Here is a 26,784-nt window from a genome sequence, read left to right as displayed (position 1 = left end):
GGAAATGAGATCTAGGAAGTCAATGCTGAAGCCTTTATGAACTGTCTACATTGAAATCATCCAGTATGATAGAAACTGCCTATTTGTTTAATATGTGTTCAGTTCTACTAAAAAAAAACAAAAAACAAAACCAAAAAAGACAATAAAAAAAAAACTGTTTAGGATTAAATTCACCTGTGTATAACAGTAACCCCCAATTGTATAGTTTTTCTTTGTACATGGATTTTTTTCAAAAAATATGTTTCATGTTCATATAAAGTAATCTTTATTTCAAGTAAAACTATTTTTTTCACATATTCACAGCATTTGTGGTATTATGTTCTAATTTAAGAAAGTTATATGCACGATTTAGTGATCTTCAGTTGTAATTTTTAGACAGTATATCTTGCATTTTATTTATAAAGAGAGCTATAGAGGTAAACATGGTAAGGTTGGTTTACTGGCTCCACAAAGATAACTGAATGACCAAGATTCTTAACCATAGTTCATGTTAAGTATGTTTCCATAATTAAGGATGCTTTCATGGATCATTGCGACTATTGGAGCTCAAGACAGTATTTCTTATATGTACCAACCAGAAAAGAGAAAGGGTAAAAGGCAAAGAGGGGCATCCCTAAATGCTCTACCCAAACTTATCATCTGGTAACCTTGGGTTCCTAGTGGAATTTAGGATGACTAGAACCTGAGAGGAATTCAATATGTGGTAGCATCTGGGAGGCAAGGAGATGACAGATTTGAATGGCATAACCCTGAAAGGAGCTGCTTTTTATGAGATTTAAAATGTTCTTTAGAGCATATAGAAGCAGAAGGTTCTCATGGGTGTGTCACAGCACTTGTGAGACATTTTAAAGAACTAGCAGGGAGTCAGGTGTGGCTGGAGTAGAGCGAGGGGTCAGAGTTGTCGGATGAGGCCAATTGGTGGGAAGGAGGCAGGTACCATGTGTGGTCTTGATGGGTCACAGTAAGGATTATAGACTTTGGCTTTTGCTGTAAATTAGGTAGAAATTTCTGAAAGATTTTAAACAGATCTTAAGGTTTAGAATCATATTGGCTGCAGGGTTGAAAATAGACTAAAGGACCAAGAGTGGTAGTAAGGAGATCAATCGCAACAACGTAAGAGCTTATCGTAATAGCTAGAGAAAAGGTCAGTGTCATTTTGGGCCAGGTAATTGCAGGGAAGATGGGGAAAGGAGTTGGATTCTGTCTGTCTTGAATGTGGAATAGGTAGGATATGCTAATGTATTCTGTAGATCTGCTATTGAAAAAGAGTAGTTTTGGATGTTCAGAGTCTTTGGATTTAGTATTTGGAATGATGAGTACAGATGGGAGCAGCTGTCCAAGATGATAGTGACTGCGCAGGTATCGTGACCTCTATTATGGGTATAGTCAGTATCTTCCTGTTTCAATATATTCCTGTTTCTTGCTTCTGTATTCATTTCTTTTTTTCTCAGTGTGTTTTTAACTAGCTTTCAGTGCATTCATTCAGTTTTGCTCAACAAATTACTGTTTAACAATTAATTATAGTGGTCTAGCCATTATGAGATAGATTGTTTGGCAACAAAGCAAACCAAATTTTACTTTGCTTAATTGACTTATACAAAGAGAGAAGGTAGAAAGCATATTGTAAGGATGATAGCAAAGCTCAAGGACTCCAAGGAAATGTGAAGAAATCACACCTTGGAAGAGTCCTGAACTGTCTCACTAAGGTCTAGGTAGCACAATGGATGTAATGTTTCTATCAGGGCAGGTGGATCTCTGTGAGTTCTAGGTCAGCCTGGTCTACATAGGGAGTTCTAGGACAGCCAGAACTACACAGTGAGACCCTGTCTCAAAAGGAAAAAAAAGATGGCTTGGGGAAAACATCTGTCTAGTGGCAGAGATATCATGGAAGTTTGTGCACTTTGGATGAGAAAGCTTGAGAATTTGTCATGTTGGTTTGTCCTTGTGTTTAAATTGGTGTAGTGCCCTGTAGCACAAGTAATAAAAACCCAGAGACAGATACTGGGGTTCAACCTGAAGATCAGAAAAGCAAAGCAGCCAAGCCACTAGAGAGCTCTTAACTCTATGAAATCTTCAGACTGAAAGAGAAGCGAGTTTCTGTCGTATTCCGCTTTATATTCTTCTCTAGTGCTGGGATTAAAGGTGTGCACCACTACCGCCTGGCTTTTATGGCTAACTAGTGTGGCTGCTGGGATTAAAAGTGTGTGCAACCACTGCCTGGCCTGTATGGCCAACTAGTTTTGCACTGACTTTCAGGCAAGCTTTATTTATTAAGATACAAATGAAATATCACAATAGTGTCCTTCTTTTCTTCTCTGAGTCCAGAAAACCCAAAGCTCTGAAATTAACATAATCTTGAAACAATGATATTCCGATGGCTTCAGGCTGATGTGAGTGCTGAACATCCCTGAATAGGGATAGAATAACCTTCATCTCTGTCACAAAGATGCTCCAATTCTTGTTCTTTTGTTCTCAATAAACCTTTAAAATTCATGAACAGTAATAGAATGGATCTACTATAGTACATTCATGCAGTGTAATACTGTTATGCAATAGAAGTGAATAAGTCACTGTTATGAGGCACAAAATCATAGTTGAGTAAATAGAACACTGAAGAAAGGAAGCCAGACACAAATTAATAATACTGTGATTTTATTTATATGAAACTGAAAACATTAACAGGATGTTAAAAGTCATGAATAATCTTTGAGGAAGAGGAAAGAGTTAATGATTAGGAAGGCTATAAGAAGGTTTCTAAGGTGGTACTTTTTGGTTACTCATATTGTTAAACCTTTCTTTCTTTTTTGGTATGGGTGTTTTGCTTGTGTATTATATGCTTGCAGTACCACAGAGGCCAGAAAGGGCCATTGGATTCGTGGAGCTGGAGTTAGAAAATGCCTGTGAGCCACCATGTGGGTGATGGGAATCAAATTCAGGTCCTCTGGAAGAGCAACCAATGCTCTGATCACTGAGCAATCTCTCTAGCCCCATTTGTTTGTTTTTAAGGTAGAGTCTAATGTTGCCCAGGATGACTTCAAACACTCTCTATAAAGGAACATGGCCTGAAATTCCTGATCTTCTTGCCTCTGCCTCCCAAATGCTGGGATTAATATTTGACAGCATGATCAGCTAGTAATAGTGCATTCTTGACCTGGGTAACAGTTATATAATTGCTATACTTTATGATTATTAATTGAGTATAATTTGCATACTTGTTCAAATAAAAAATAAGAAAGGAAAGTGTGATAAATGCAGAAAAGATCAGATATATAAAAATACACATGATCAGATACATAAAACATGGTAGAAATAAATCCAAATGTAACAGTAATTATATGAATGTAAATTAATTATAGTTAGCAGTTAAAAGACATGTTGTTGTGGTATATTTTCAGAATGGCTGGCATTAGTTTCTTTCTTCTGTATGTACACTGTTTCCCCATGTAGAAGTAGATTTTATTAATCAGTTCCTTTTGAATCTGAGTTGATTTTTGCTGCTTGATCAATAAAATGTGGGAGAAGCAACACTTGGGGATTATGAAGATTAAATCATGAAAAATTTTGCAGCTTCCTCCATCTAGACTACTTTAAATGTTTGTTTTGTTTTTGAAATGTGGAGCACATATGAGAAACCCCCGCTAAAGGGAGAAGTTCAGCCGAACACAGAATCATGAGAGTGAAGGAAACATTTTGGACATTTTGGATAACTGGACATTCCTGTTCTTGTAGACATCATATGTAAAAACCTAGGGTCCAGGCATATGGCCCAGTCTAGACATCTTCAACTTTGGAGCACTCTATATGAGGCCTCAGAGGTCGTAAAGTAGACATCAAGTATATTTGTCAAATCTTCTCTGAATACTAATTTGTAGATGTGTGAACATAGTAAAATGATTGTAGTTTTGTGCCATTAAGCTCTCTGGTAGATTGTTGATAGTAATAGATACCAAAACAGAACTTGAACATGCCATAACCTAAAATCTGTTAACTGCAGGAGTTAGTGGTAAGTTGAAGATGAAGGGATCCTCAGAAGACTGAGTGAAGGCTTGAAGCACAGTGAGAAAGATGTTACTGAAGGCTAAGATAAAGGAACCTTTATTATATCATTGGTACATGTTTGATTGTCACTATCACGTGTGGTAGCTAACATGGGAGATTGAAAATATAACAAAACTGGAGGCCAGTGAGATGGCTCTGTGGATAAAAGTTCTTTCCCTACAAGGTTGATGAACAGAGGTCAATCCCTAGAACCAATGGGAAAAGCTGAATGTGCTGGCATATCCTCTATGGTGAGATCAGAGTCAAGACTGGAGAATCACCTAGAAGATGCTGGGTCAACTAGTCTATAGTACATATCATGGCAGAAACAGTAAGAGAAATGTTGCCTCAACACAATGGGAGGAGAGAATTGACTCCCAAAAGTTGTCCTCTAACTGCTCCCCACAAATGTCCCCCTCATAATAAATAAAAATTAAAGAAAGAAAATGTAATAAATTTGTAGGCAGAATGTTGAAAAATGCTATCTAGCTTCTGCTAGGTGCTTATAAGGTACAAAAAAATAGAGATGGGGTAAAAAAATTCGCTATCGAAATATTTTTTGTTTGTTTGCTTATTTATTTTGAAACAGGGTTTTTTGTAATCCATGCTTGCCTTGAATTCTTGATCTGTCTGCCTTTGCCTCCCAGTGATGGAATTGCAGGTGTATATATTTTTTGGAGAGTGGGAGGTTTTGAGACAGGGTTTCTCTGTATATTTCCAGCTGCCCTGGAATTCACTTTGTAGACCAGGCTGTTCTCAAACTCACAGAGATACATCTGCCCCTGCCTCCCTGAGTACTGGGATTAAAGTGTGCGCAGCTGTATATTTCTAATTCCAGATTGATTGTGTTAGAAAATAAAACCTTTCCATTCCTAGTAGCTTCAGATAACCAATGACTTAAAGAATGACTTCAAAGTAAATATAAAATTAAAGGTGTTGTGCATAAAACATGACCTCAGGGAAAGATTGCGTGTAAATCCTTGTCTTATAACTCTCTAGAGGTTTACGGCAACACCACTTAGATCCTTTCAGTTATTCAATTCTCATTATATTCAGAGAGGATCTCTTAGCTATGTTCTTAGACAAGGGGGCATTTGTGGATCTTCAGGTTAGTTGTTTGTTTAATTTTCTTTCTTTCTTTCTTTCTTTCTTTCTTTCTTTCTTTCTTTCTTTCTTTCTTTCTTTCTTTCTTTCTTTCTTTCTTTCTTCCTTCCTTCCTTCCTTCCTTCCTTCCTTCCTTCCTTCCTTCCTTCCTTCCTTCCTTCCTTCCTTCCTTCCTTTCTTTCTTTCTTTCTTTCTTTCTTTCTTTCTTTCTTATTTTTGTTTGAGACAAGGTTTCTCTGTAGCTTTGGTGCCTGTCCTGAAACTAGCTCCTGTAGACCAGACTGGCTTTGAACTCACAGAGATCCACCTGCCACTGCCTCCTGAGTGCTGGGATTAAAGGTGTGCGCCACCACTACCCGGTTTCTTTTATTTTTTTAAAAAACAGATTATTTTCTTAACGTTAGCTTCACATAGGACTTTAGTAGAGAAAATAAACATAGGTATAGATCTCTGTCTACCTAAGATTCCTTGGAAAATATACAATGCTTTTAAGGAATTATATCCTGACCATTTGTTCTGTAATAGAGTGAGCCAGAGGCTAGAGTCAAGAAGTGTAGAGAATAGTTAGAGAGTAGGACTTTGTTGTCATGGAGGAACTGGTGACATGTATCTACCTAAATTTCAGAATTGAACAGCCTAGTTCCTACTCTTTCCCACTTTGCCTCACATTTTGAATGAGAATGTCTATTGTGGTTACCCTGAGTCAGTCTCAGGATCCCATGCTTGTATGTTGAGTGTGTGGGAGCAGATAATTTGTCTCTTTAATTCAGATCAAGAGGAACTAGACTCCAGTATCTGTACCTGAGGAACTGCATCTGAGGAGCTACAACCACACCCGGACCTGATTTAGATACCGAGATACTGAACATCAAGCTGATGCCATAATGATGAGAATTTTGAAGGTCTTAGGAGAGGGTGAGTGTATTTTGCATGTGGGAGGGAGTTGTTGGGGCCAGAGGGTGGTCTGTGGTAGCTTGACTCCTAAGTAGATACCTCCAGTTTCTTTCTTGCCATTCAGAGATAGAGTCTGTTTCTCTCTTTGTTTTGAATGTGTGCTAACTTTAGTGAGTCATTTAACTAATAGGATACTGTTTCTTGGGACTGCTGACGCTAGATCATAAGCGTCCTAACTTCTATTCTTAAAATTCTTTTTCTTGGAATAACTCACTCTCAGAACCCAGCTATCATGCTGTGAGAAACCAAAGCCCGAGAAGAGATACTTATTGATAGCTAGTGAGCAGCTGGCAACTAGCCAGTGCCCACTGTAGGGACAAGCAAGGGAGCGAGCCAGGGAGCTGAGGTCATGTTGGAAAGTCTGCTCGTGGCAGACAGCACTTGGAGAAGTACAGAGGCTGCAGATATTAAATCAATGTTAAAACATCTCTTCCAGGGCTGGATACAGCTCAGTGATTAAGAGCTGCTCTTTGGGAGGACCTAGGCTTGATTACCAACATTATATGTTGCCTCACAAAAATAATGAGGAAGCCAGGCAGTGGTGGCACACGCCTTTAATCCTAGCACTTGGGAGTCCGAGGCAGGCAGATCTCTGTGAGTTTGAAGCTAGCCTGGTCTACAGAGTGAGTGCCAGGACTACACAGAGAAACTCTGTCTCGAAAAACCAACTAAACAAACAAACAAACAAGCAAAATTTAAAGGAATTATTAAGGCCAGGCGGGTAGTGGCGCACGCCTTTAATCCCAGCACTTGGTAGGAAGAGGCAGGTGGATCTCTGTGAGTTCGAGACCAGCCTGGTCTACAAGAGCTAGCTCTAGGACAGCACCAAAGTTACAGAGAAACCCTGTCTCGAAAAACCAATAAATAAATGACATAAAATAAAATAAAGGAATGATTAAACAAGAAGTATTGGCCCATGTAGATAGAATTCAAAATGTATGTAGATGAGCTGGAGGAGGTGGCACATGTCTGCAATATCAGCTGTTTAGGAGATTGAGATAGAAGGATTACTAGACTAGGAGTTCCATCCAGGACAGCTTTGGTAACAGAGCAAGTTGTTTTTTGTTTTTCCTTTTTTCTTTTTGAAGTACTATTTAGCTCTGGCTGGAATGATTCTTGATATGTCGATCAGTCCTACCCTATGGCAGTCATCCTGCTTTTGTAGTGCCTCCATGTCTGCCTAAGACACCTGCCTTTCAGAAAGTGAAAGGGAGCAGACAGGGAGGGGGTGAGTATAGAAAGAAGTACGTGAGTATAGTTACGGGAGAAGTTTGCTTTCTGCATGGTGAGAAATGCTGACTTTTTTCTGAGTAACTGAGAGTCATGTGGGCAAAAAAGTTTGAGACGATATACTAAAGATTAGAATAACAAGCAAGCTTTGTTTGATAGGGATGCATAGAAGACACACTTTTTAAACAGCTCTAAAATATTGAATACATGATGAATTCATAGTAAGTCTCACCAATACAACTGAATGGATGTTAAGCAGACTGCTGACATCCATTTTTCTTAATTCAGTTAGGATTAAAACTGAGCAAAAGAATAACCAAAATAACATTATTTGGGACTTTAAAGGCACATATCTAAGAAACTGGTAGGTCAGAGGGGAAATAATAGTAGAAATTGGAAGTGAAGCTGAATGACAATGTAAGCAGTTCTGTGGGTTATAGATAAAGCAGAGTCCAGAGGGAAGTTTATAATAATTTGTACCTTTTATCCCAAGAAATTTGACTTGAGCCTTTAAAAATGTCTTCTGTCTCTTGATCTTTGAATAAGACATGTGTTTTAATGCTCTTATTTGCTAATTCCAGTGTTAATACTGGTTGTATGTGGTTTTAGCTGTTCAGTTTTCTTGTGTATATGGGACATTATCTTACTACTGATAAATTTGTTTAGATTTCTTTTTTTTTTTTTTTTTAAAGATTTATTTATTTATTATGTATACAACATTCCTTCCATGTTTGCTTGCATGCCAGAAGAGGGCACCAGATCTCATTACAGATGGTTGTGAGCCACCATGTGGTTGCTGGGAATTGAACTCAGGACCTCTGGAAGAGCAGCCAGTGCTCTTAACCTCTGAGCCATCTCTCCAGCCCCCAGATTTGTTTAGATTTCAAACATGAATTTTACCTTCCTGGGTACTAGGTCTTTTTCCTTTGTTCCGTATCACAATTAAGTTTCTAGTACAGTGTGATCTTTTTCTTAAGTTCACTTACCTGTGGCCAGAGCAACCCCCATCTAGAGAAGCTGTTCCCAAATCCAATGGGGTTCTCTATGTATCGAGTTCCAGGCCACATAGTGAGACCCTGCCTTAAAAAAACAAAATGCAAGTATTTGTAGTTAATTCTTCTTGTTTTGATTTTTATTTGCAGAACAAAGAGATTTGGTCTGTTCTGTGGTTGTATAAGTAGAGAAATATTTTGCAGCACAGTCCCTGGGTTTGAATTAAACATCACAACTTTGTTTCTCAGTATTAGTTTCCAAATAACATCAGGCGGTCATTTTGTTTTCACTTTAAAAGTAGTCCGTCTATTTAATTTGATCTTGTGACCTCGGGGAAGAAACCTCCTAGGAATAGAATAAAGAAACTTTTTACTCTTGAGACTTTTAAAAACAAAATGAAGACACAAATATTTTTTTTAAATTTAATATCTTTAAGCATTTCTACAACACAGTCATTTTTCCTTAAAAAAGAAAGTACCATCCTTTAGTTAATTGTTTCTTTATAAATAATGGATTTTCTAATTTAGAAAAACTGTGTTCTAGTTGAATAATTTAAGGGAAGTGATGAGGCTATGGATTGTTAGTGGAATAATAAAGGAAAGCAAGATATGGGGTTGATTCTGAGTGATTGTGTGGTTTCAGATGAGGGAGTTTGTTAGTCTTCTCAGTAGGGTCACCTGACCAGAGCTGAGTAAGCATCTGATGGAAAAGTTGGGAATAGTTGGAGCCATCCTGAGATAATGTGATTCTTATCCTTGGGAGGGTGACCAACCGTAGTGAAGGATTCTGTCTTGTGACTTCATGCTCATTTTCTCTTTCCTCTCCCTGTGGTCAATATGCAATTGTTGATTCATTGAAGAGGAGAGTGAGGGACTGGAGAGAATGGCTCAGTAGCTAAGAGCACTATTTTTTTTATATTTATTTATTTATTATGCATACAATATTCTGTCTGTGTGTATTCCTGCTGACCAGAAGAGGGCACCAGACCTCATTACAGATGGCTGTGAGCCACCATGTGGTTGCTGGGAATTGAACTCAGGACCTTTGGAAGAGCAGGCAATGCTCTTAACCTCTGAGCCATCTCTCCAGCCCTAAGAGCACTATTTTTTTTTTTCAGAAGATGTGGGTGACTCACAAATGCCTGTAATTGTAGTTCCAGAACATTCAACATCTTCCTCTGGCCTCCAGAAGTACCAGCACACATGTAGTACATGCTTATAAACTAAACATGTTCTCGCGCACACGCATCCTCCTCTCCCCCCCTGACACACACACACAGTTACTTAATTTTTAAAAAGAAAATTTTTTCTCCAAAATAGAAAAATCCAAATTATTAGTTTCTGGAGCTGTATATTTTGCAAGCTGGAAGAGAGTCTGACTTTTATAGTATCATTTATAGAATAATATACTTAGGAAGGTCTGAAAAATTTGAATTTCTGCCAATATAAGGAAGATAACCAGTTAAAATGCTCTGCAGCATAAAAATTAGAAGGTGTGATGCAGAGAGGTACAGTGTCACTTGGGTCCTCCTGAGGGTGGGCTCTAGTTGTATGTGTGCAGTAACATCGTCTCCCTTGGGCTCTGCACTCCTTTCCCACAGTGGCTTACCTCATGCCTTTAGGGTTCGTAGTTTTCCTGATGCTGCACACTTGTGCTCATACACCAGCTGTGATTAGGACTATTATTTTCTTCCTCCTGTTTGAGACTTCCATGAGTCATTCTTCTAGGAGCTCACCCAAGTTTGTTGAACTGAATTAAGCTTTAGGTTTTTGTTAGACAACTGGGCAGAAATCAGAGCACAGAGACTCCTATTGGAGAATCTGAGAAGCAAGGAAACTAACAGACGTCTGTGTCCTGAAATGACCAGCTTCTGATGCCTAGGTCAGGTAGGGGTGTTTGCCACAGTCTTCTTGCTGTGTCAGGGTTGTGGGCCTTTGGGACTCTGAAGATCCAGTTTTGGCAAGTTTTAATGAAAAGGAGAAAAGATTGTCAAAGAACTTTAGTCCTTGGACTTCGTGCCAACCTCCCTCCTGAGGGAGATGCTCTTCCGGACTATGTAGAACCCACAGATAGGGCCAGTAAGATACACTGTCAAGAGTGACAGCAAGCCATGTAAGTAAAAATACTCAAGAATCCCAGGCTGTAGCCTGAAGCTTTTTATTATTATTATTATTATTATTATTATTATTATTTTTGGAGTCTAAAGGGGTGAAGGACTGATACTAAGGAAATACTTTGGGTGGTTGTCTGTTTTGATCGACAGATGATTTATCTACTGTACATGTCCTTTTCCATATCACATCTGATTTCAGTTATTTGCATATCCAATTATGCATAGGTGTAAGATGGTAAATAAGGGGCTTATCTCTGTGAGTTGACTTTGAGAATACAGTTTTACTTTACTATACATCCACCCAAACCAGCCTAGACTGGATCAGTCATTTTTCTTTTTCCTTCTTCCTTCCTTCCTTCCTTCCTTCCTTCCTTCCTTCCTTCCTTCCTTCCTTCCTCCCTCCCTCCCTCCCTCCCTCCCTCCCTCCCTCTCTCTCTCTTTCTTTTTTTTCTTTTTAGTTTTTAGAGACAGGGTTTTTCTCTGTAGCTTTGGAGCCTTTCCTGAGCTAGCTCTTGTAGACCAGGCTGGTCTCGAACTCACAGAGATCCACCTGCCTCTGCCTCCGGAGTGTTGAGATTAAAGGCGTGTGCTACCACCATCCAGCCCAATCAGTGATTTTTCTTTTGTACCTGGACTTTTGAAGAGTATGACTAAATAGAATCTGTCTAAGATTGAAAGTTGTTAAGGGGAAGAGAAAATTTATTCTGTCGTTTGGAGTGGGGTATATGTACATGGTGCATGCAGGTAAAGGTCTCAGCTTGCCAAGTGCATTATTATTAGAGCAGGGGTGTGTACAGAGCCCAGGCCAATGGAGTCGCAGGTTACTAAACTAGTACTATGCTTGCCTGCCTCTTAATAGGAAAGATACATTGTTACATTTTAAAAAAATCTCTTTAATATTTCACTTCCTAAGAAATAGCTGGAATTAGATCCTTAGCCTATGTCATCATACCCAGCTGGAGGTAGATTTATACAAAATTAAAAAAAAATTATTCGTGTGTGTGTGTGTGTGTGTACATGTACCATGGTGTATGTGAAGGTCAGAGGATAACTTTGTGAAGTTGACTCTCCTACTTTTATACGGGTTCTGGGGTTCAAGCTCAAATTGCCAGGCTTGTGTGGCAAATGTGTTTACCCAGTGAACTATCTCACCAGCCCTTTAACACAGTCATTTTAAATAATTCTGTATATGAAATAAAAGTTCCATGGTATAGAGTTTTCCACCTGTGCTATTATGTGCAGGCCTTTTCAGATTAGAGAATACTAAACTTGTTGAAAGAACTTCTCACATCAAGCATCCCAATGAAAGAATCTCAGGGCTTTTTTGGGGGGGGGTGGTCGCAGGTCACATTTTGAGACAATTATTGTCCAACTATTTATATATGGGAAAGAGAAACACAGGAGTTACCACCACCAAGTACACCAGATTCTCCGTGTGTTTAATCAGTACAGGCTGTTTAACCTGATTAAGCAGTATAGCATCCAGACTGCAGACTTGAAGTGGGTGGTTGGCTGATCCCTCCAAGCTCTAAAGTGGGAGTTAGTCCTGTCTTGTGTGCTTTTCAAAAGCATTTGGTGTTCAGTGTTAAAAATATTTTTTAAAAAACATTTATTTATTTACTGGCTATGTGGGTGCATGTGTAACACAGCTCACATGTGGCAGTCAGAGGATAACGTACAGGAGTGGATTCTCTTCTACCGTCCACGTGGTCGGTCCTGTGGGACTCGGGTCATCAGGCCGGGCAACAAGCACCTTTTGCTATGGAGCTATCTCACCAGCCCCCATTTAGCAGTTTTTGTAGACCATTGCTAATCTTCAGGAGAGTAAAATTGAGTTCAGTCCTGGAGAAAGAACTAAAACATGTCAAAGATAAAAATGGCTGTTGAAGACATTTGGGTCATAGAATTTAAGACTAAAATTGGAAAAGTAACCTAACCCTTACATTTTCAAATAATTATAACCAGTGTTTGTAAATTTGTAAGGCCTATGTAGCTTTCCCAAGTCAGTTAGTATCTCTTCCCTTTCTTCTTCTTTGTCTCTCTGCCTCTGTTCCTGTTCTTCCCATCTCTTATCATATTGATCTTTACTGTTTTTTTTCTTTTTAAGATTAGTTAATTATTGTGTGTGGGTGCACACAGCTCATGTGTGGAGGGCAGAGGATAGTTTTCAGGAACCGGTTCTCTTCTCCCCTCATGTGGGTCCTAGGGGTAGAACTCAGGTTGTCATCTCCAACCCTTAAGTTATCTACCCCAGCCGGGCGGTGGTGGCGCACGCCTTTAATCCCAGCACTCGGGAGGCAGAGGCAGGTGGATCTCTGTGAGTTCGAGACCAGCCTGGTCTACAAGAGCTAGTTCCAGGACAGGCTCCAAAACCACAGAGAAACCCTGTCTCGAAAAACCAAAAAAAAAAAAAAAAAAAAAAAAAAAAAAAAAAGTTATCTACCCCAGACATAATCCCCAAATTATTAACATTGCTACAAAGTAGAGTTTAGCATAATTTATTTATAGTGCCACCGACACTCACAGTATAGGTGCTGGAGAGATGACTTTGGTTAAGAAAACATTCTGGGCGGTGGTGGCGCACGCCTTTAATCCCAGCACTCGGGAGGCAGAGGCAGGCAGTTTGAGTTTGAGGACAGCCTGGTTTACAGAGTGAGTTCCAGGACCACCAAGGCCACACAGAGAAACCCTGTCTTGAAAAAGAAAGAAAGAAAGAAAGAAAGAAAGAAAGAAAGAAAGAAAGAAAGAAAGAAAGAAAGAAAGAAAGAAAGAAAGAAAGAAAGAAAGAAAGAAAGAAAGAGAGAGGAAGGAAGAAAGATAACATACATACTGCTCTTACAGAAGACCCAAGTTCACTTCCCAGCACCCACATCAGGCAGCTGCCAACTCCCTGTAACTCTAGTTCTAGAGGATCCAACACCTTCTTAACTCCAAGGGCACCTGCATTTATATGTGCACATACTTACACATACACGCACGTATACACAGTCACACAATTAAAAATAAATATTTAAAAAGAAACAGCCAATAGAAGCCAATATCAGAGGCATAAGGGCACACTATGACCACAAGAAATCATTTTGCACTTCTCAAATAGTTTTATATTTTAGCTATGAAGTCAGCTTCTACAGCCTGCTTTTTTTTTTCTTTTTAAGGCTAAAAGAGTTTAATAGATTTATTTTTCAAAACTAAGTTGTTGAAATTATGTTAGAACAGTTAGCAGCTTGAATGCTTAATAGAGTAAAAATGACTGTGATAAGGTAAAATATATATTATATATATAATTTTTTATGTGCATTGGTGTTTTGCCTACATATATGTCTGTGTGAAGGTGTCAGATCTTCTAAAACTGGAGTTACAGACAGTTGTGAGCTGCCATGTGGTTGCTGGGAATTTAACCCAAGTCCTCTGGAAGGGCAGCCATTGCTTTTAACTGCTAAGCCATCTCTCTAGCTCCCTAAAATATATTTTTAATTGAAATAGTATTATATCACTTTCCTCCCTCCCCTCCCTCTAGCCCTATCAGGTACTCTCCCTTAAGCCCCTCCCATGTTCCCCTACTCTCAAATTGATAGCCCTTTTTATTATTGTTGTTACATATGTACATGTATGTATCTATGTGTATGCACATGCGTGCACACACATACATACTCACACACTGCTTAGTTTTTATTGTTTGTTGCATTTGTTTTCATGCTGACCGCTCAGCACTGGACAATCAATAAAGGAACTCCTTTATTGATTGGAAAAGACTAATTTTCCCAATTAGTTGTCTGTAGTTTGTCTAGGGGTAGGACCCCCTAAAGCTTTCCCCCTTCCTCATTAACATGTCCATTGATATTGCCATTGTTCCAGTCTTGCTTATGCAGCTGTTTCTAGGATAGATTGTTTAACAGCCAACTTCTTGGTACTCTGGCTTGTACAATCTTTCTGCCCTCTCTTCAGAGATGTTCCCTGAACCATAGATAGAGGAGCTGTGATCTAGATATAAATGTTGGGACTGGGCTCAAGCACAAGTAATACCAAGGTTGTTTGATAAAACTTTAAGGAAGCATATTATTTTATATTTACTAAAATTATACACAATGCATAAAGTGTATGTGTATATTATATATATATAAATGTATACATTAAAGGAAATTAAGCCACTTGTCCTAATAGTGCTCCCTGCAAGAACCATAAACTAACAAAAACCCCCAGTACCAAGCATGAGAAACCTCCTTCTGAATGGCTGATCAAGATAGTCCAAATGATTCCCGAAAATGATATAGGTTATTGATATAACCCTAGGTTGCCTCTCAGGGTTGAGGGTGGGCTCTTATTGATGAAGACACTGCACACATAGGACACGGACTCTAAGAAAATTATTTTAGCTTTTATTTTATGTGCATGGAAGTTTGCCTGCTTGCATATCTGTGTACCATGTCTATACAGTGCCTGTGGAAGCCAGAAGTCATTGGATTTTCCGAGACTGGAATTACATACAGTTGTGAGCTAGCATGTAGGTGCTGGGAATCAACCCTGGTCCTCTGTGAGAGTAACAAGTGCTCTTAAATGTTGCGATATCTCTTTAGCCCCACAACTTGTTCTTTTTAAAAGATTGATTTAATGTTTAAACATGTTTTACCTGCTTGTATTTCTGTGCCTTACTTGTGTTCCTGGTGCTTGTGGAGGTCAGAAGAAGGTATTGGATCCCCTGGAACTAGAGTTGAGGATGGTTGTGAGCCACAGTGGGTGCTGGGAATTGAACTTGGTTCCCTGGCCCCCCTGCTAGAATAACCAGTGCTTTTTAATTGCTGAGCTCCCCAAACTCCTTAACCAAACTTGATTTTAGCAAGTAGAATTTTAAGTCCATTTGATTAGTCTTACACCTTTCTGGGACAATTAATTTGCAGATAGGAGAAATCGTAACCAGGTTTTTCATATCATGCATTAATATGACTCCCAATCTTTATATGCTGTCCAATTTTTTAAAGATAAATGGAGGAACTCACAGTGTGGCCGTGTAGATGAGGACATTCTGTATGGATAAGATGACATCCTCTCATGTCTTCTGTTTCATCTTCTCCATAGCCAGCTTCAGCATGAGGCCCTCAATTTAGAATATCCGGGCTCTGCCTCACTAGCTTGCAACTGCTGCACCCTGCTTCCCACCCCAATTTCCTGGATTATTGATATAAATCAAGGATTTTATAATTTTATCTATAAACATACCACTTTATCTCTATAAGATTAAAATGGAATATATAAACTTCAATTCTATTATTACACTAAAAATTAATAATTCCTTAAAAATATTGAAATAAGCCGGGCGGTGGTGGTGCATGCCTTTAATCCCAGCACTTGGGAGGCAGAGGCAGGCAGATCTCTGTGAGTTCGAGGCCAGCCTGGTCTACAAGAGCTAGTTCTAGGACAGGCCCCAAAGCTACAGAGAAACCCTGTCTCGAAAAACAAAAAAAAAAAAAAAAAAAAAGGAAAAGAAAAAAAAAGAAATAATTCTATAATTTCTCTAATGTCATTCATAAATGTGTATTTTTTCAGTGTATTTGAATCAGGATGCAAACAAACTTTAGTAATTTTGTCTCTTTACACATTTCATTTATTGTAAATTGGGTCATTTGTCTTCTAATTTCCTTAAGTCAGAATTTTACTGATTTCATCTCTAATGTTTTTTGTTGGTTAGTTTTTAAACAAAAAAATTGGTACTTATATTTAGAAGTTTGCTCAGATTTCTTCAGGAGTGCTTCCTTCCATTAGAATGTACATAGTATCTGCCCGTCCCTCCTTTTGATGTCAATAACTATTGATCTTTGATGGAGGAAAGTCATTGCTTAAAAAATAAAGAAACTGCTTGGCCCTCATAGGTTAGAACATAGGTGGGTGGAGTAAACAGAACAGAATGCTGGGAGGAAGAGGAAGTGAGCTCAGATGCAGGGCAGCTCCTCTCAGAGACAGACGCAATGCAGCTCATCGCCAGGCATAGGCACGATGAAGCTCCGACCCAGGATGGACATAAGCTAGAATCTTCCCGGTAAGCTCACCTCGGTGCTACACACATTAGTAGAAATGGGCCAGGCAGTGTTTAAATGAGTACAGTTTGTGTGTTGTTATTTCGGGGCATAAGCTAGCCAGGCGACCAGGAGCTGGGGCGGCAGGAACACAGCCCGCAGCTCCCACTACAGATCTTTGCACATATCCATTAAATCATCAAGAATATAAATGGTGCACCCACATACTGAGACAATGGGGATGTTCTTTCGGGAACCCACCAAGGCCAGCTGGACTGGGTCTGAAAAAGCATGGGATAAAACCGGACTCACTGAACATAGTGGACATTGAGGACTGCTGAGAAGTCAAGAACAATGGCACTGGGTTTTGATCCTACTGCACATACTGGTTTTGTGGGAGCCTAGGCTGTTTGGATGTTCACCTTAATAGACCTGGAAGGAGGTGGGAGGTCCTTGGACTCCCCACAGGGCAGGGAACCCTGACTGCTCTTAGGGCTGATGAGAGAGGGGGAGTTGATTGGGGGACGGGGAGGGATATGGGAGGCGGTGGTGGGGAAGAGACAGAAATCTTTAATAAATAAATAAATTAATAAAAAAATTAAAAAATATTTTTAAAAAAAGAATATAAATGCTAATATTCCACTTCTGTCGTTCTTTCTTTGCTTCTAAGCTAGAGTGGTATAAAGAGAACTCCTTGTGCCTACTACTTGAACACCCAATGTAGTCCAAATGGGCAAGTCAGGTGAATGCTTCCTTCTTTCTCCCTTTCAACACTTTTCAAAATAGAGAACTCACCAAGTGTTTTCTGGTGACCAACTAGCCTTGTTTTGTTTAGGGCTTGGGTATCGTTGTGACTCGTGATTTAAAGTTTTGAATATGTTTCAGTCCAGTACTATTATTATCACACTTTATCCCATCTCTTGTCATTTTATGTATTGTCCTCTAGTAAAGTAGACTTGAAAATGAGGACATGTCTCACTGCCTTTGTGTCCCCAGAGCTTAGCATTCGATGATGTTTATCAAATGAATGAATTGATGTTCTCAGCAGCATTTCAAAATGTGAGTTCATTTTGAGGAGATAACAAGTAACGCCAAGGGTGACTCTTCCTGCTTGATCTGAAAAAAGAAATATAAGTGAAGAAAGACTTCATGAATATAAAGAAACCAGTGTTTTTAAAAAGCGAATACTAAGTATGTGTGGTGGCATCTATAAACCCAACTACTTGGGAGGCTGAGGTGAGCTCATTGGAGCCCATGCTGGCCTCAAACTCAAACCTTTGGAAAGTGTGTGAATGTTATTTAATTGCCATTTATGAGTAGACGTAGGTGTTTTGTCCAGTGGATCTTCTATTGTAATTTCCCCCCATTTTTACTTTTCTTATTATAACATAAGTAACATTTAAAGCTACCTTTTCAATCCCTCTGGTTCTTTACTCCCTTAATATAGAAAAGCCTGTGTATTGCAGCTCTGAGGAATATAGAGCCTTGCACATGCTGGGTCAGTGTTCTACCACTGCGCTGTACATGGTTAAAAATGAAAACAAAAACCTTTCTTAGTCAAGACAGTAAATATCTCATAAGTTTATTCACTTACTCTACAACCTTGCCCTGAAAAATTTTGTCAGGAAATTAAACAATTTTTTTTTTTCTTTTTGGAGGCAGAGTCTCTTTACATAGCTCTGGCTATCCTGGAACTAACTTTGTAGACCAGGCTGGCCTCAAACTCACAGAGATGTATGCCTGCCTCTGTCTCCTGAGTGCTGGGATTAAAGGCGTATGCAACTATGACCAACTGCAAAACTACTTTTAGGTACAAGCTGAGTACTGTTCTGAACCCTTTTACATAGATTATGTGTCATTTATTTTTATCATAATAGAGTAGGGCCGGGCGATGGTGGCGCACGCCTTTAATCCCAGCACTTGGGAGGCAGAGGCAGGCGGATCTCTGTGAGTTCGAGGCCAGCCTGGTCTACAGAGCTAGTTCCAGGACAGGCTCCAAAACCACAGAGAAACCCTGTCTCGAAAAACCAAAAAAACAAACAAAAAAAAAAAATAGAGTAGGTAGGACTTTTAACATCTCCATGGTATAGATAAAATCCTGGAGGCACAGATGTTAAGGAATTTAAGAGAGAGTCCACGTGTCTAAGCAGATTGTTCTCTGTAGGACTGGGAATCAAGCCCAGGCCTCACATGTGCTCTTATGCAGGTCTCTACCACTGACAGTCTCCCAGTCCTGGAGCTGCCTCCTTCCCTTTTTGTTGCTGCACTGAGATCAAGCCTAGAGCTTCCCATGTGCTAGGCCAGTGCTGGGCCACTGAGTCTCGTCCCTTAGTTTTCCAAGGTGCCATTTTATAGGCAATGGTCAGGCAGGCAAGAATGAAATCTTTGTTTTCTTTTTGCAGTGCTAGTTGAACCAAGGTCTTGTACATACTTCGTTGATTTCTCCAGATTGAGAAATTGAAAACACTCTTAGAGCAAATATAAACTATTTGGAAATATATGTATAATCCTTCCACTTATATAGGAGTCTAGATATGGCATTGAAATGTTTTGGTAGAAGTAGGGTTTATTATGACCACAAAGTAAAACTTTTTGGAGCCTGTTCTGGAACAAGCTTTCGTAGACCAGTCTGGCCTCGACCTCACAGAGGCCTCTGCCTCCGAGTACTGGAATTAAAGGCGTGAGCCACCACTGCCTGGCTTAGGTTTAGCGAAATTACTTAGAGCCAGGCATGGTGGTGCATGCCTTTAATCCCAGCCTGTGGGAGGCAGATGGAGGATGATGAGTTCAGGGCCAATCTGGTTTGTATAATAAGTTACAGGCCAAAATCTGAAAGCTTTTTGAGCATTGTGTCAGTATTCAGAAGGCTTTGAGATTTCAAATCTTACTTCTGCATTAGAGATGCTCAGCCTGGTTATTATAATTTCAGAAAAGAGATAGTTTAGTGTAAATTTGTATATAGTATTGAGATTATAACTCTTATATGATTTATTCTAAATTAATTTAAGAGTATTAATTCACTTTTAGGTACTTAAGTCATTGTTGGTGTAATTCATCATCTGCTGTTTATGAAGAGTCTTGGTCTTTTTCTTTTTTTCTTTTTTTTTTTTTTTTGATTTTTCGAGACAGGGTTTCTCTGTAGCTTTGGTGCCTGTCCTGGAACTAGCTCTTGTAGACCAGACTGGCCTTGAACTCACAGAGATCCACCTGCCTCTGCCTCCTGAGTGTTGGGCCGGCAAGAATCTTGGTCTTATTGTGCTGTTTGGTAGTAATAGAGAAGGATCATTTCAATTAACATATGATTTTCCATTGTATGGATCTAGCCAGTCATTTTGTAAGAAAAGAATGGTTAATTCACCTATTCTTTTTTGGGAAACGGAATGGTTTGTTCTAGCTAAATTCAAATAGATGTTTAGTTGGTAGAACAATTGCTTTGTGTGCACATGGTAAATGTTATTTATTTGGACACATTTGCCTTTTTCTATTTTATTCTTAATTGGTTTGACTGCATCCCTAAAAGCTGCTCTTTAGACTGGCAGCCAAAAATCCCACATGTCTGAGAGAAATGCCAGGAAAGTGTTCATGCTCCAATTTCCCTAATCCTTAATTTTTAGAGGTCATTGAAATCACCATTCTCTAGAAGGTGTAAATGTGTTTTGAACTGTGTCATTGGACTTTAGTGACTTAGACACTATGCTTTTAACATATGTTAACTCATTTCATTATTAGAATCATATGAGTTAGACAGCCTATCAGTTTTATACATAAAAATTGAGGCTAATTAGCCTGTCTCAAATTTTAAGTGGCAAGACTATGTTTTGAGCCCATCTCCATCTGGGATGGAGTTTGTTCTTCCTATTACTCCTGTGGTGACATGAGTCTGTCCACTATATTACTGATGCTGTTAAGATGAACAGGGTAATTTCTGACAGTAAGATGAGGCAGATAGTGGGATAAGTCAGCATACCAAGCCCGTTTCACTTCACAGGACTCAGGCCAACTTAAGTTAGGGTGCAGCTCTGTGAATGTGTGTGTGACAACTTGTATGTAGTCTTTGTTGTGGTTTCCCAGTCTGTAAATGAAGATCACATCTGTTCCATGTTTCCAGTGGTGCATGTTTTTTGTCTGTGTGAGCTTTGAAATATATGAAATATACTAATGTAAAAAATGATAGATTGTGACTGTGGCACATGATGTGACTTGCTGAATGGTGTCGTTCTTTGAACCGAGACACACTTAGTTGATCTTGGCAGTAAGCCATTGAAACTCAAAGAAATAGCATCTGTCAATCACAGTCATTTCTTGGAAGGAAGCATTGAAAAATGGCACAGCAGTTATTCTCCTTGACCTCTTTCTCTGAAAGGGAATTGGATTAGGCAAGCTGGTTTCATAATAGAGTAGAGCGTCTCTCTTGTCCCTGGGGAATTGAAGCTGAGCAGCCAGACTTACTCTGTGAAGCCAGTACAATCTGGTTTTAAGGGATTTAACTAAATTCACTGTGATTAAGGTTTTATGAGGGATGCACATTGCAAAGCTGCAGCTTTAAAAACGCTACATATGAGTCAGTCTGTGCTTTAGATGGAGAACAGAACAGAACAACTGGTAAGTTCAGGGATGGTCCTCATCAATTCCACAGTATCTTAAAGAAAAGTTGAAAATAGGCAAAAGGGGTCATAGTACAGACTATAGAATGAGTCCTCATGTGAACAGTGTTTAATATTTCTTTAAATCTTAGTTTGTAAGCTGACTCACGGATTTTATTTCACTATACAGAAAGAGAAAACCATGTCATGCATAGTGGCATGTGCCTGTATTCCCAATAGTGAGCAGGCAAGAAGCAGGAGGATTACTGCAGGTTTGAGGTAGCCTAGTCTACATAGTAGCTCCAGGCCAGGACTACATAGCATGATCTTGTCATGAAAAAAAAAATAAAGCTAACCTAAAGATAAACACACAACAGATAGCAGGAATACAGTAAGTATATGAATATTTAATAGCAACCAGATACAGCGGCACCCTCCTGTAATCTCAGCACTTGGGAGACAGAGGCAGTTGAATCTTTGTTAGTTCCAACCTGGTTTCTGTAGCAAATTCTAGGTAGGTCGATAGTAAGACCCTGCTTTAAAAACAAAATCACAGAATTTTAATCATTACCTTAAAAATGAAGGCAGTATACTGTCAGAGAAACTACTTGAAATGGTTGTTGTAATTCCAGGCATGCTGGAGAGGTCCCCTGTACCCTTGTGGAACTCAGTTTTGTCTTTGATTAGGCTGACCTTTTACAAACAGTGACTGTCTTTGCTAGGAGTTTTATGCAATGCAAACCCCTTATGATTATTTTAAAATGGTTATTAATTAGCTTGACATCTTCATCAAGCCTTAACTGTCAGCTTGTAGGAGGCTGAGGCAGGATAATTCAAGTAGATTTGAGGCCCGCGTGGCTATACAGTGTGCCATGTCTCAAAAAGAAAAACAAAGTAGCGCTGGGAAGATGGCTTAGAGTGCTTGCTCTGTAAGCATGAGGACCTGCATTCAAATCCCTAGCACTCACATAAAAAACTGGGTCATGGCTTTATTTGCCTGTAACCCTTCCTGACATTGTGGAATGGAAACAGGCAGAAGTTGAGAGTCAGCCTGTTAGTTTAACCTAAAACAGTGAGATGTATTTCAAGACAGCAGGTTAGAGGATAATAGGGAAGGCACTGGACATCCTTCTCTGGCCTCCTCCTGCTCATGTAGGGGTGGGTGCACGCTCACACTTTTACACAGCAGACAAACTCATGTGTGCATGCACTCCCGCATTCACACACAGAATTCTGCTTCGGTTTTCAAGGTTTAGTATATTTCAACCTGATCGAAGTGGGTGATTACATTTGTCAGAGCTCTGTATGTGTTTGTTTCCTGTCTTGGCTCACTCACTGTACTGCCTGGTGCATCCTCATCACAAAGTGTCACTATAGGTAAAGTGATTGGGGCTGTGCAAGGAAAAAGGCCTAAAGAAGCGTGCAGATAGGAAGGTGCTGCCGCTAGAAGGTGCTTCGGAGGACAGCTGCTCGTGTTTTCTTGTTAGAATTCTTTTTGTAGCGTGTTTGTCCCCTTGGTTGTGATGGTGCAGGGGGTGCCCGTGAATCCTTTGCATTTAATATGCTTGACTTTGAAATGTGCTTCAGTTTAAAACCTACTGGAGTTGTAAATGCTACAAAATTAGAAGTACAGAGAAAAGTGCGGAACAGAGAAGCCCCAAACAGAGCTGCCGCCTGGTGTTTGGAAACAGTGAGCTGCACTGGTGTGACACCGGAGTCAGGAGTTGGGGCAGGAAGTTGAGAATGCTTTTGCCTTGGGCTTCTTCCTGTGCAGTGCTGGAAATTGCTGTGGCGCTCTGGACTGAAGGCTCAGAAGTTAAGTAGAAGTGGTAGTACATTCTTTTAATCCAGTGCTTGGGAGGCAGAGGCAGCAGATCTCTGTGAGTTCAAGGTCAGCCTGGTCTACACAGTAAGCTTTAACACAGCCAGAGCTACACAATGAGACCCTGTCTCAAAAAAAAAAAAAACCCAAACTGTAACAACAAAGGCTCACTAGAGGATTCTCTTCCTGTCATTTACATTGAATTAAACCTCCACCTTTCCTCTTTTTTTCCTCCTGTTTCTCTTCCCCTCTCCTTTGCCCTTCCTTGTCTTTTTCTAATGTATTTCCTTTTTGAGATGGGATCATCCTGTATTTCCTAGGCTGGCCTCTGACTTCTGGGCTGAGGCTGCAGACATGACACGTCTTTACTTCTTTATAAGATGGGAAGAGTATTTAAGGAGGATGTTTTTAAAGCATGAAAATATTTGGTGTTTGACAAAGTGATTTGGAGCTATTACAGCCAGTACCTGCATACATAATTATGCTTGAGTTTTGATTTGATAGGAAAGATACTAATCTCACTGAGAGAAAATGGTTAGAAAATATTTGTTCTAGTGTCAAGAGAAGAAAAAAAATGTGAATACACACACACATTTTAAAGGAAATGGAGAGAGTTTACTGGTAGGACACCCCCCCACACTTTTTTTCCCCTTGGTGAATTCTGATTTAAGAAATATTTATTTTATTTATATATATTTTCTATTTATATCTTTTTAATGTTTTTAATGTGAAGTTGGTGGGGAAACCATTCTGTTCTATTAAATCTTCCTCCCTCCCTCCCTCCCTCCCTCCCTCCCTCCCTCCCTCCCTCCCTCCCTCCCTCCCTCCCTCCCTCCCTCCTTTCTTTCTTTCTTTCTTTCTTTCTTTCTTTCTTTCTTTCTTTCTTTTTCAAGACAGCCTGCCTCTGCCTCCTGAGTGCTGGGATTAAAGGCGTGCGCCACCACCGCCCGGTTTAACTAAATATTTCAAGGAAAGGATCGGGCGGTGGTGGCGCACGCCTTTAATCCCAGCACTCCGGAGGCAGAGGCAGGCGGATCTCTGTGAGTTTGAGACCAGCCTGGTCTACAAGAGATAGTTCCAGGAATGGCTCCAAAACCACAGAGAAACCCTGTCTCGAAAAACCAAAAAAAAAAATTCCTACGAATGTACTGGATTTGAGCATTGTTGGGTTAGGAACTGTCTCCATCTACTGGTCACAGATGACTTGCTGTTCTATGTGGGCACATGATTTTTCATCTTATCAGTCTATGACAGTTGAATAGCTAGGCTCTCAATGACTAAATATCATACCTTTATGTAGCTTTTCTTGGAAGTTCTAGAAAATTAATAGAGAGTTCTTACTAAAATTGGCTCGTGAGATACTTGCAGAGAGAGCAGTGCAACGGGCTTCAGAAACTACACCAAAAAGTTGAACTCCTATGAATGCTTTATTTGCATTATATGTTCGATATTTGTTATTGTACCCAGTCAAGTTTGCCTCGTTTATGTATTAAATGACTTAAATGTTGTCAGTTCTAGTTGACTAAGGGCATCATTTCCCAAAGTGCTGTTGGTCCAATTTCTTATGTCCTTTTAGAAAGGATTGTCATTATCATTACCAAATTACACAATTTAAAGAGAGAGCCTTGCTGGGCATTGTGGCATGAACTGTAATTCCAGCACCCCGGAGGTAGAGGCAGGAGGTAGAAGCTAGCCCTCAGCTATGTAGTGAGTTTAAAGCTAACCAGGGTTGTATAAAATCTTTTCTCAAAATATAACAAACAAAATAAACAAAAACAGACTTTGGTGAAAGGTCAGCAAAGTATCAAGTTATTTTAGGCTTTTCAGGCTACATTATAACCAGTATCACACAAAAGTAGCCATAGATAATACACAAGTACTAAGTGGAGCTCTATTTTAAAAAAATACCTTTATTGGGCTGGAGAGATGGCTCAGCGGTTAAGAGCATTGACTGCTTTTCCAGAGGACTCGGGTTCAACTCCCAGCACCCACATGGCAGCTTACACCTGTCTGTAACTCCAGTTCCAGGGGAACCCAACATCCTCACACAGACATACATACAGGCAAAACACCAATAAACATAAAATCAAAAAAATACCTTTATTTATGGAATCTGAAATTTGCCATGTACCAGATACATTGTTCTTTGTACTTCTTCAGCTATCAAACCACACCATTATCTTCCCTCTCTTGTCCTTTCTCTCTTCCACACACACATACACATGCATAAATAAACTTTCCTTAGTTCTTTATTTATAAAAAAAGAATAGGCACTATGTAAAAAAATAATCCAAGGACTGGAGAGATGGCTGCTCTTTGAGTTAAGGTAAGATAATTCACTTTAAGGAATGCTTGTTTTCCCAATCTTAATATCTCTGAAATTGGGATGTCAGTTAGTTATTAACACTTTTCCATATTGCTGTGTGGATTACCTGGCCAGCATTTTTGCTTTTGTTCCTCCTCCAGATCCTTTGCTATATTTACAATACACGATGTCACATCTCTTCCTTTCTCCATTCCTTTGATCTACCCTCATTATTTATACGTTAGTTTAGGATTAAAGACACTTCAGGATCTTTATTTCCGGCATTAGGCTCTTGCCATATCTCCTTGCCTTACCCTTATGCTTCAGTGACATTATGCCATGTGTTTCCCGCGCATACTGGTCAACATTCTTTGCCTTTGCTCTGGAATCTATCCTGACTGGATCCCATCAATTCCTATCAATTTTGAGAGTCACTATTATTCCCTCCTATGGTATATTTTCTATTCATTATTACTCCATTTTGTAAATATATATTTATAAGTCTGGCCATTGAGATGGCTCAGCACATTGCTACCAAAACCAATGAGCTGAGCTCAATCCCTAGGATTCACAGATGGAAGGAGAAAACTGACTCTTGCGAGTTTTCTGACCTCCACATGCATGTCTGTGTGTGTTTCTGTGTACCAGCATGCACACTCTGAGTAAAATGTAATAAAAAATTACAAGTCTTTCAGATACAATTGTCTGTTGCTTGAGGGTGTTTATTAAAATTTGTTAAAGAACTATGGAAATATAGTCTATTATTAATACAGTTATGTGAAGAAGGAGATAAGTTTGAAGGAAGGTTTAGCAAGGAAATAGGTAGCAATCCAGTAAAGGGGGAAACACCTATCAATTATGGAAGTTATCAGCAAGCTATTTAAACACGTGGCAGACTAGGGCATGTACAATAGTAATCTGTCTGGGAAATTGACATTGGTATATAATTCTACTTTTGTTTTAGAGATTGAAGAGATTTTTACAGAAGATAACCAAACAAACAAACAAGTGAAACCCCAGAGGGAGAGAGAGAGAGACAGTAATGGCAGATAAACTTGGTTTGAGCTTGAAATGTGATCTGGTAGTCCAAGAAAAGCTAGTACTATTTTGAGCAGCTAACAAAGAGGAATTGTGTCACAGGATAGGGAGCTAGCGAGAGCCCCCTGGGAATATTTAGCATAAAATAGAAACAGAAGGTGGCTCTGAGAGCAGTTGCAGTGCCAAAGGAATACTTAGATGCATCCAGGAAGGAAAGTTAGAAATTGAAGCACACATTGTTGACTGACCTCTGGTAATTCCTAAGGTCCAGGAGAGGAACATCCCCAATACATGGAATGTTAACCATAGAGCAAGAGAAACAGTATAGACTAGAAAACTTTTTTTTTTTTTTTTTGACATAGTCTCACTATGCAGCTGTGGCTGTCCTGGAACTCACTATGGTAGGCCAGACTGTCCTTAAACTTGTAGAGATCCGCCTGCCTCAGCCTCCCAAGGGCTGAGATTAAAGTATGCACTGCCCCACTTGGCTTAGAGAACTTTATAAGAAGATGAAATTAAGGACAGGTAAATGAGTATCTCTCCAAAAGAAATGCCCCATATCATTATTTTGGATAATTCTGCTGCCTTCACCTCTT

General features: G+C 39.5%; 1 protein-coding gene and 1 pseudogene across 2 annotated transcripts in view; one reads left to right on the top strand and one right to left on the bottom strand.

The window, feature by feature from the left end:
• Positions 1-26,784, top strand: part of Ahcyl2 (adenosylhomocysteinase like 2) — a 164,471-nt gene that overhangs the window by 28,587 nt on the left and 109,100 nt on the right. The window lies entirely within an intron of this gene.
• The window catches only part of LOC130877516 (mitochondrial import receptor subunit TOM5 homolog), a 48,014-nt pseudogene continuing 36,613 nt past the window's right edge, over positions 15,384-26,784 (bottom strand).

This window comes from Chionomys nivalis, chromosome 1 (assembly GCF_950005125.1).
Source record: "Chionomys nivalis chromosome 1, mChiNiv1.1, whole genome shotgun sequence".
NCBI lineage: Eukaryota > Metazoa > Chordata > Mammalia > Rodentia > Cricetidae > Chionomys > Chionomys nivalis.
The sequence above is the reverse complement of the archived record's forward strand: the minus strand, read 5'-3'. Positions and strand labels throughout refer to the sequence as shown.